Raw genomic sequence first — 9,189 nt, forward strand, 5'->3', positions numbered from 1 at the left:
TCTTTCTTTCTTTCTTTCTTTCTTTCTTTCTTTCTTTCTTTCTTTCTTTCTTTCTTTTCTCTCTCTTTCTTTCTTTTAAAAAACCCTCACTTTCTGTCCTAGAATCAATACTAAATATTGATAAATGTTAGAATCAATACCAAATATTGGTAAGGGCTAGGCAATTGGAGTTAAGTGACTTGACCAGGGTCACACAGCTAGGAAGTATGTGAGGACAGATTTAAACCCAGGACCTCCCATCTCTAGGCCAGTTTCTCCATCCACTGAGCCACCTAGCCCTAGTAGTATAACTTCTCAACCATATCACAGCCATGAAGAAAGGAATCACATAGCCAAAAAATGAGAATTCCTGAGGGCTGGCCCTTTAGTAGACCGAAATTTTAGTTCTAGCATCCAGCCTTATAGTAAGAGAAGATAAGTGAGATTTACATGGTAGTACTAGCCTTAGGCTAGTTTTTTTTTTTTTAGGTAGACCTAAATTTGAGAGTTTAGAAATATGGCCTTCTATGTATGGAAAGGGATAATTTCATGAATTTCATGAAGAGAGTGCCTCTTGTTGAAAGATGATGAATGTCTATGTTGTTCATGGTGCTGGAAGGAGGATCAGCAAAGGATTAAAACAACAATATGGGAGAACAAAGGGCCTGGACTTTGCACTCCCTTATTACTGTCAAATATTCAGATGACAGGGATCCTCTGAGACTAAGATTTCCTTGTCCATTAACCCTAAGTACATTTCCCTTCTAGGGGATTATAAACCCTCATAGAATATAGGACTCACTAAAACGTTGGATGTCTGCTTAGGGGTACCAAATGTCTTTCCTTTCTAGGAAGATAGTTATTAGTTGGGCATTATTTATGAGTCATTGTTGGTGCAGGAGGTAGAGCAGAGAATAACTATAGCCAAATCTATAGCAATATGATCTGGCCAGGTCTGTTACCCATGAGCCATGATTTGTGTGACCTTAGCTCCAGGGAACATGGTGACCACCATGTCAGTTCCCATCATGATTCTTCCTCCTCCCCAGCTAGAGAAGGCAAAACAGAAGCTCAATCCAGAATATTTCTGAGCCTATCCCTTCCTAGGACTGTGAGACAATAAGGCCTGGGGTGAGGTTGGGGGAAGATGGGTAGCAGATACACTAGGTATGGATGCTGTGTTGTGAGGAGACAAAGCCTCCCATGGAAGAATATTTTGCTATTCTCTTCAATAATATAATGGGCAGGGACAGCTAGGTAGCACAGGAGATAGAGCACCATGCCTGGAGTCAGGAGATCCTGAGTTCAAATGTGACTTAGACCCTTCCTAGTTGTGTGAACATGGGCAAGTTGATTAATTTCAGTTGTCCAGTTCTTGCCACTCTTCTGTCTTAGAATTCATGGTAATATGAATTTAAGGGTTTAAAAAAATTAAAAAGAAAAAGGAATAATATACCGAGTACCAGATTCTACCTTACAGGCAAAGGGATGAACCTATAATCTTGCCACCCACTTTGTTGTTAAGGTTTCTGGACAGCATGCCATGCTTTCCCATCTAGTATTTGTAAAGAGCTTAGTACATAGTTGGTTTTTAATAAATACTTATTCCCTTCCTTTCCTTCTCATCTACCCTGTCACCATGCCCTAAATTAGACCTTACCTTTGAACCTGCTGTTGAAACCTCCAGACTACCAGGCTATTCCACCTGCCCTGAGGCTGAACCTTTCTATACATGCTGTCTCTTCCTATTAGAATGAAATCTCCTTAACATAAGAGGCTGTCTTCCTTTTCTATTTGTATCCTCATCTCTTAGCATAATAAATTGTCATATAATTTTTTTTTCATTCATGTATTATTTCCCTTAAGGAAATCCAAAGGACAGTGTAGTAATGTACATGTTAAGTACTTTAGGTCACGGTGCAAAGAGGGACTCACTGGAGAGGGAAGAGGATTGTATTGATTGTTTATGGGTTATTATAAGTCCTTTGTGGGGTTTTTGCACGTGTATGTGGCTCCTGTGAGTTCTTTGCATTTTTAGCATTTTCTGTATGATAAAATAAATGCTGTCCTCTATCTAATAAGTTAATTGTTACTCTGACTTGTTCACAGTGATATATTAGATCCTGGAGAAATCGTTTACTTACATCTGTGAAATCTTTTTATAAGACCTTGGGAGGATCGTTTTACCCATGTGAATGGTTAAAATTTGGGGGGACATGAATTTGAACAAAAGCCAGTGTGCAGTTTATTAAACACAAAACACTTAGTTTATTATTAGGAAATACAGATAGGAAATAGGAAGGAGGAAAGTGAAAGTAATCTTACAATAGCTTGTAACTATACCCCAAATCCTAATCCTAACTAAATTTCTCTAAAAAAAACTAAATCTATCTGCTTCAGAGGGCAGTATCTTCTGGTAGGCCAAAGCCCTTATCTACTCTCACTATCTAATCATATAACCACTATCTATTTACCTCATCTACCCAAGTTATTAATAATCAATAAGGCTATTAAGGCCTTAATTCTGTTCTCTGTCTCCAAACAGAGAGAGTGCTAGCAGCACAACTTCTCTCCAGGAGACCCAGAGACAAAAAGCCTTTTTGAAACTCTCTGCAACTGACTTAACTCCCTCTTGGTCACACCCTTCTAACTCACTAATTGACAAGTGGCACAGCAAGGGGTCTCTAACTGACAAGCAGCACAGCAGGGGGTCTCTTATGGGAAAATATTACTAATTTTCCTCTTAAATATAAAAAAGGGAGAAATTAATTTTAAAAATCTTTTAAAATATCCCCCTGAGATTTGTTGGGAGACCTTTCCCTAGGGGATCTTTCAAATAAAACTATCCTATACTCTATATCATATACAGGGAGAAGTAAAGAGAGAAAGTAAAAAAGCAAAACAATTTTTGCAACATGCAAGTCTCAAATAATATAAAATCCCAAATATTTACAGTTATAGAAATTACAATCACAAAATTAATACTATACATACATAAAACCTATTCTTATTATACTTTATAGAAATAAGAACCTAAAGATATTAATTCAAATACACCTTATAATTACTATATACACAAAAATTAAACAAGAAAATAAACAAGAACCTTACATATATATTATATACCTCTAATATCTATACACCTGGCATATCTCCTGTAACAGTTAAATTAGTTCTCTACTAAAAGTATTATATTTTTAGAGGTTTATTAAGATTATTAGAAATCAAGGATTCAAAATAATAAGCCACGTGCTCAGGGCTGATCTAACCAAATTCTGAACCCCCACACTTAGTCTACTCACTACATCCTTGCAATCTCTGAGTACAGGAAGAGAGCAAAGTAGGTGGAGAGCCCCTTTAAATAATAATTTGTGATCTTGAAACCAGGTGAGGACTCAGGTGAGATTATAGGGAATTCTGGGAACTACCAAGGACTTCTGGGGATTGAAGTCTGGGATTCAAATCTCCATTTTTATACCCCCCTGATGTGGATCTAATCTCAATATATACATTTGTAGGGATTAAGTTCTTTGTTGGACTAAATATAAGAGAATGTGGTTGCCGATTTAAAATAATTAATACAGCTCATGTCAAAATGACTTTTAGCAAGACTTGTACAAAAATATTCATAGCGGCGCTCTTTGTGGTGGCCAAAAACTGGAAAACGAGGGGATGCCCATCAATTGGGGAATGGCTGAACAAACTGTGGTATATGTTGGTGATGGAATACTATTGTGCTCAAAGGAATAATAAAGTGGAGGAATTCCATGGAGACTGGAACAACCTCCAGGAAGTGATGCAGAGCGAGAGGAGCAGAACCAGGAGAACATTGTACACAGAGACTAATACACTGTGGTATAATCGAACGTAATGGACTTCTCCATAAATGGTGGTGTAATGTCCCTGAACAATTTGCAGGGATCCAGGAGAAAAAAACACCATTCATAAGCAAAGGATAAACTATGGGAGTGGAAACACCAAGGAAAAGCAACTGCCTGAATACAGAGGTTGAGGGGACATGACAGAGGAGAGACTCTAAATGAACACTCTAATGCAAATACTATCAACAAAGCAATGGGTTCAAATCAAGAAAGCATCTAATGCCCAGTGGACTTATGCTTTGGCTATGGGGGTGGGGGGGAGGAAAAGAAAATGATCTATGTCTTTAACGAATAATGCTTGGAAATGATCAAATAAAATATATTTTTTTAAAAATGACTTTTAGCAGCTTTGTTTGCAAAAAAGATAGGGAAAGAGTGAAAGTAGAGAAATGTGTAAGAAGGTAGAGTAAGATATCTAACTTAACATGTGTTATAATTAAAATTATGTTCTCAGACCATGTGTCTCCTAGCTTGCAAGCATCTTCCTCTCTCTCTCATCTGTCTGCTCTCTTTCAGAGTCCGTCCCAAAAGCCCTGGTGAGTTCCTACCCTCTTTCTTTTATTGATGTACAGGATGTTCACGGACATTCACGGACACAAACTCTGGCATGTGGAGAATGTGGATCAACCTGTCAGTCCTCCAGGAGGGGGAGGGAATGAACTTCCCTGACACACATGCTATTTGCTCTGGTCCCTGGCTCAACCCAGGCAGAGCTAGTTAGCCCCCAGCCTGAGGACCCTCAGCTGGAGGGCCTGGTGGTGAATAAAACAAGGGTTCTACCCATGCAGCCTCTTCCAAGAAGGAGAGGCCTCTCTGGAAATTAATCTCTCCAAAAGCCAGAAAAGGAGTCAGCTTTTTACTCACTGAAGTTGTAGCTCCACATTGCAGTCCCAGTCCAAGATCCTTCAAGAGCTCAAAGACCTCGCAAAGATGTCCTGACAGGAAGTTTAGGACATTTTTAAAGGCCTTTTTTTGGCATCACTTCCTGTCCCTTCCTCTACTTTACCATTATTATTTCTACATATCCCCCCTGAGGTGGATATTGTTCAACAGTTATAACACTACCATTTACTTAACATTTAGTTAATTTTAACTTTCTCTATAAAAGTATATTACATCGATAACTTTTTATATAATCCTATAGAAGTATTATTATTATTATTTCTACATAGAACTAATAAATCCTATAACATAATATATACAAAATAACATAATAAAATAATATAACATAAATGATACACTTACCCATTACATTTCATTTCAAGCCTTTATGTACGAGAAATCTTTAAACGCAAAATTCAGTATCCTTAAAATAATGTCCATTTGTAGTAGTCCTTATGGTAATCCAATATTCTTGTAAATATTGTCCAATTGTCCAATTGTCCATTGGTAGTCTTCTTGAATTTCAATGTCCTTAAAAATAGCATCCATTTTGTATTTATAGTCTTGTCCCTGATGTATGTAACTAATCATTTTCAATGACAGGTATCTGGAATGGACCTTTCTAGGCCAGCTGAGTTGCTTCTGCCTGTTGAAATTTTTTAATAAATTGTATCACCTGTAAGAGTCTTTACATTTCACCTATAGTTCCTAGACCATAAAATAAAACTCTGGAAATTAGAGTTAAATACAAACATTAATAATGTTAACATTTTTGACATCATTTGGAGCAAAGAAGAATGAACTGGGATGGTGAAATTATATCTGGGTCTGGAAAATAAAATGTTTTACTATTTGATTCCAGAGTCCTTTCTCCCCTGGCAAACCTTGACTATATGCATCTCTCTGAGATTCCTCTCATTGATGAGGATTTACATTTTGGCTAGTATGTGGACTTCTCCATTACAGATATATTGTAACAAGTCACTTGCCTCAGTTTGGTAACTGTTTCTATTATTCCCATAATTTCCAACATTGTTATTTTGGAAATTGTTTCTATTTTTATTATTATTTTTGGAATAGATTATTGTTTCTAGAATAGTTATTCCTAAAGTTCCCACCATTATTTCTAAAATTGCTGAATATTTGATTCCAGATAAATCTGCAATTTATCATTAGGTGTCCATTTTTTCCACACAAGTAGCACACTGGTGGTTTGTATATTCTCTTTGGGTTGTATATGCTTTTACAGGAGCAGTAGCTAACCCAAAATTAGTATCATATTTTTCAAGCCTTTCAATTTTTCCCTTTAGTTCTTTTATCTCCTTTTCTTTTACATACATATTTTTTATTTTTTAATTGAAAAACTATATTTAATTAATTAATTTAGAATATTTTTCTATGGTTACATGATTCAAGTTCTTTCCCTCCCCGCCCCCCTCCCCCATAGCCAACAAGCAATTCCACTAGGTTTTACATGTGTCATTGTTTTATCTCCTTTCTTAATGCATTCACTAAATCACTATCATCATCTTTCATTTCATGCCCATTATAAATATAAACTGCCCTTCTCCTTAATTCATCAAGATCCATATTCATCCAGTTAGAGCAACTGGTTTTGAAATAGTCCTTGACAGCTTTGCAACAGTTTCTTACAAACTGCCTTTTCAATTGCCTAATGTCTCTTTCTCTTGTTAAGTCAATGTTCATGTATCTTCCTCCCAGTTCTATAAGTTTGTCCATGAACTATAAAGGATTTTCTCCTATCTCCTTCTTGAGCTTTTCAAATTTTGTCCAGGTACCAGGTCTATCTGAACAAGCTCTCATTGCATTAAGAATTGGCACCTCACTTGGCACAATCTTGCATAGTTCATTTCATCATTAATGTCCCAATGAGGGTCATTCTGAGGCCAATAAACTGCACCCTCTTCATTGGGAAGCTTGATAACTTTATCCTTTTCCCCTTTAGTGAGTAAATCATCAAGAAGATATTAAAAATCAATCCAGGTTGGATCAAATTGCTTGCCTATCTCTAGCATTATTTTTAAATCACATCTATAGGTACCTCTTCAAAAGAAGGAATGCTGTGCTTAAATCCCACCACATCCTGAACAGTAAATGGTTTGTGGTGCCTAATAGTTACTAACTCATTCTTCTTAGGGTTAAGGGTTGGTACTTCTCTAAAGGGAATAGGCTAGGGTTAGTATCTTCTTTCTTTTGGTTTCTAATTTTAGGTGCCTTAATGGGAGAATTAGAAACAATAGGAGAGTCTGGTTTATTAGCCTGAGCACACCTCTCATTCTGTTTGGAGATAGTTTCATTTTGTTGCATTATACTTTTAGTGCTTTGAGAGATACTATCTTCAAGTTGAGCAAGTTTAGAGATAGTTCATTTTGTTGCTTTATAGATTTAGTCATTTGAGAGATACTATCTTCAACTTTGGAGATAGTTTCAGTTTGGTGGGCAATAGTGTTAGTCAGTTTCGAGATGCAATCCTCAAGATATGCAATTTTAGTCTCCATCTCTCTTTCAGTTGCCTCTTTTTCTTAGTAAGAATTAAACTAAATAATTGATATAGATAAGACCCTTATAACAATGTGTACAGAACAAATACTCCTATAACTGGTACTAACTGGAAATAATCCAAAACTGTGAGATTTAAAATCTCAGTGAAAGTTCCAGGTATTGGGAGTTCTCTGAGGTAAAGAGGCATTACCTCATTCACTATCCATACTATGATACTGAACAACATGGTTACACTCCTATCCTTTTCCTAATATTGGAAAGAACAAAAGATCAATAGATTAGTCAAACTCCTACCTGGCTCACCAGGCTGTGAAGGGTTAAATTTTGGGGAGTAGGAGTTTGAACAAAAGCCAGTGCGCAGTTTATTAAACACAAAACACTTAGTTTATTATTAGGAAATACAGATAGGAAATAGGAAGGAGGAAAATGAAAGTAATCTTATAATAGCTTGTAACTATGCCCCAGATCCTAATCCTAACTAAATTTCTCTAAAAAAAACTAAATCTATCTGCTTCAGAGGGCAGTATCTTCTGGTAGGCCAAAGCCCTTACCTACTCTCCTACTCTCACTATCTAATCGTATAACCACTATCTATCTACCTTATTTACCCAAGTTATTAATAATCAATTAGGCTATTAAGACCTTAATTCTGTTCTCTGTCTCCAAACAGAGAGAGTGCTAGCAGCACAACCTCTCCCTAGGAGACCCAGAGACAAAAAGCCCTTTTGCTACTGTCTGCAACTGACTAACTGCCTTGGCCACACCCTTCTAACCATCACTAATTGACAAGTGGCACAGCAGGGGATCTCTTACTGAAAAATATTATTTTTGCTCCTTTTCCTCTTAAATATAAAAAAAAGAGAAATTCATTAAAAAAAAAACCTCTTAACAGCCATGACTGTTCATATTCAGAGATTTTTCCCAGGGTAAACTCTGGAGGGTCACAACAAGTCAAAAAACTAGTTATTTGAGGAGCTTCCCTCAAGGCTAGATTGGATCTATGTAGATTCAGACCTTGGGTACACTGATCCATGGGTGATATAACAATGTAAGGTAAAAATATATGAGATCCTCTGTTTTTAGTTGAATGAGACTTTTTACAGATAAACACCTTGTTGAAATTTTCTTCCCCCTACTTTATTTTGCTTTGGAGCCAATTTTATGATCTAAATTAGACCAATTTACATATCTTCTGTCTGTCTGGGTGGTCTGTACTAGACTCTTGCAACAATATCCCTTGTTTCTCCCTTTTCTCCTTCAGAAGCTCTCCATCAAGCATCACCACCATCTTCCCAGTTTTATGAATTTCAGTTCAGACATACCGAACTATTCCACCATTTTTACCCTTATCCCTAACTCTTTAGTAAATTTGTTTCTTTACAACAAAATATGTATTACCATTGCTCTATTTCAGAAATGGCTCCTATTCTGTCAAATTTCAGGGATATACCACAGTGTATCATATAATATCACAGGTATAATCATACAATCACATAGTAAGAAGAAGAGAGAAAGAGAGGAAAGAGAGAAAGAAGAGAAAGAGGAAAGAGGGAAGAGGAAGAAGAGAAAGAGGGAAAGAGGGAAAGAGGAAAGAGGGAAAGAGGGAAAGAGGGAAAGAGGGAAAGAGGGAAAGAGGGAAAGAAGGAAAGAGGAAAGAAGGGAAAGAAGAAAGAAGAGAAAGAAAGAAAGAAAGAAAGAAAGAAAGAAAGGAAAGAAAGAAAGAAAGAAAGAAAGAAAGAAAGAAAGAAAGAAAGAAAGAAAGAAAGAAAGAAAGGAAAGAAAGAAAGAAAGAAAGAAAGAAAGAAAGAAAGGAAGAAAGGAAGGAAGAAGGAAGGAAGGAAGAAGGAAGGAAGGAAGGAAGGAAGGAAGGAAGGAAGGAAGGAAGGAAGGAAGGAAGGAAGGAAGAGGAAGGAAGGAAGGAAGG

This window comes from Monodelphis domestica, chromosome 2, assembly GCF_027887165.1.
Source record: "Monodelphis domestica isolate mMonDom1 chromosome 2, mMonDom1.pri, whole genome shotgun sequence".
Taxonomy (NCBI): Eukaryota; Metazoa; Chordata; class Mammalia; order Didelphimorphia; family Didelphidae; genus Monodelphis; species Monodelphis domestica.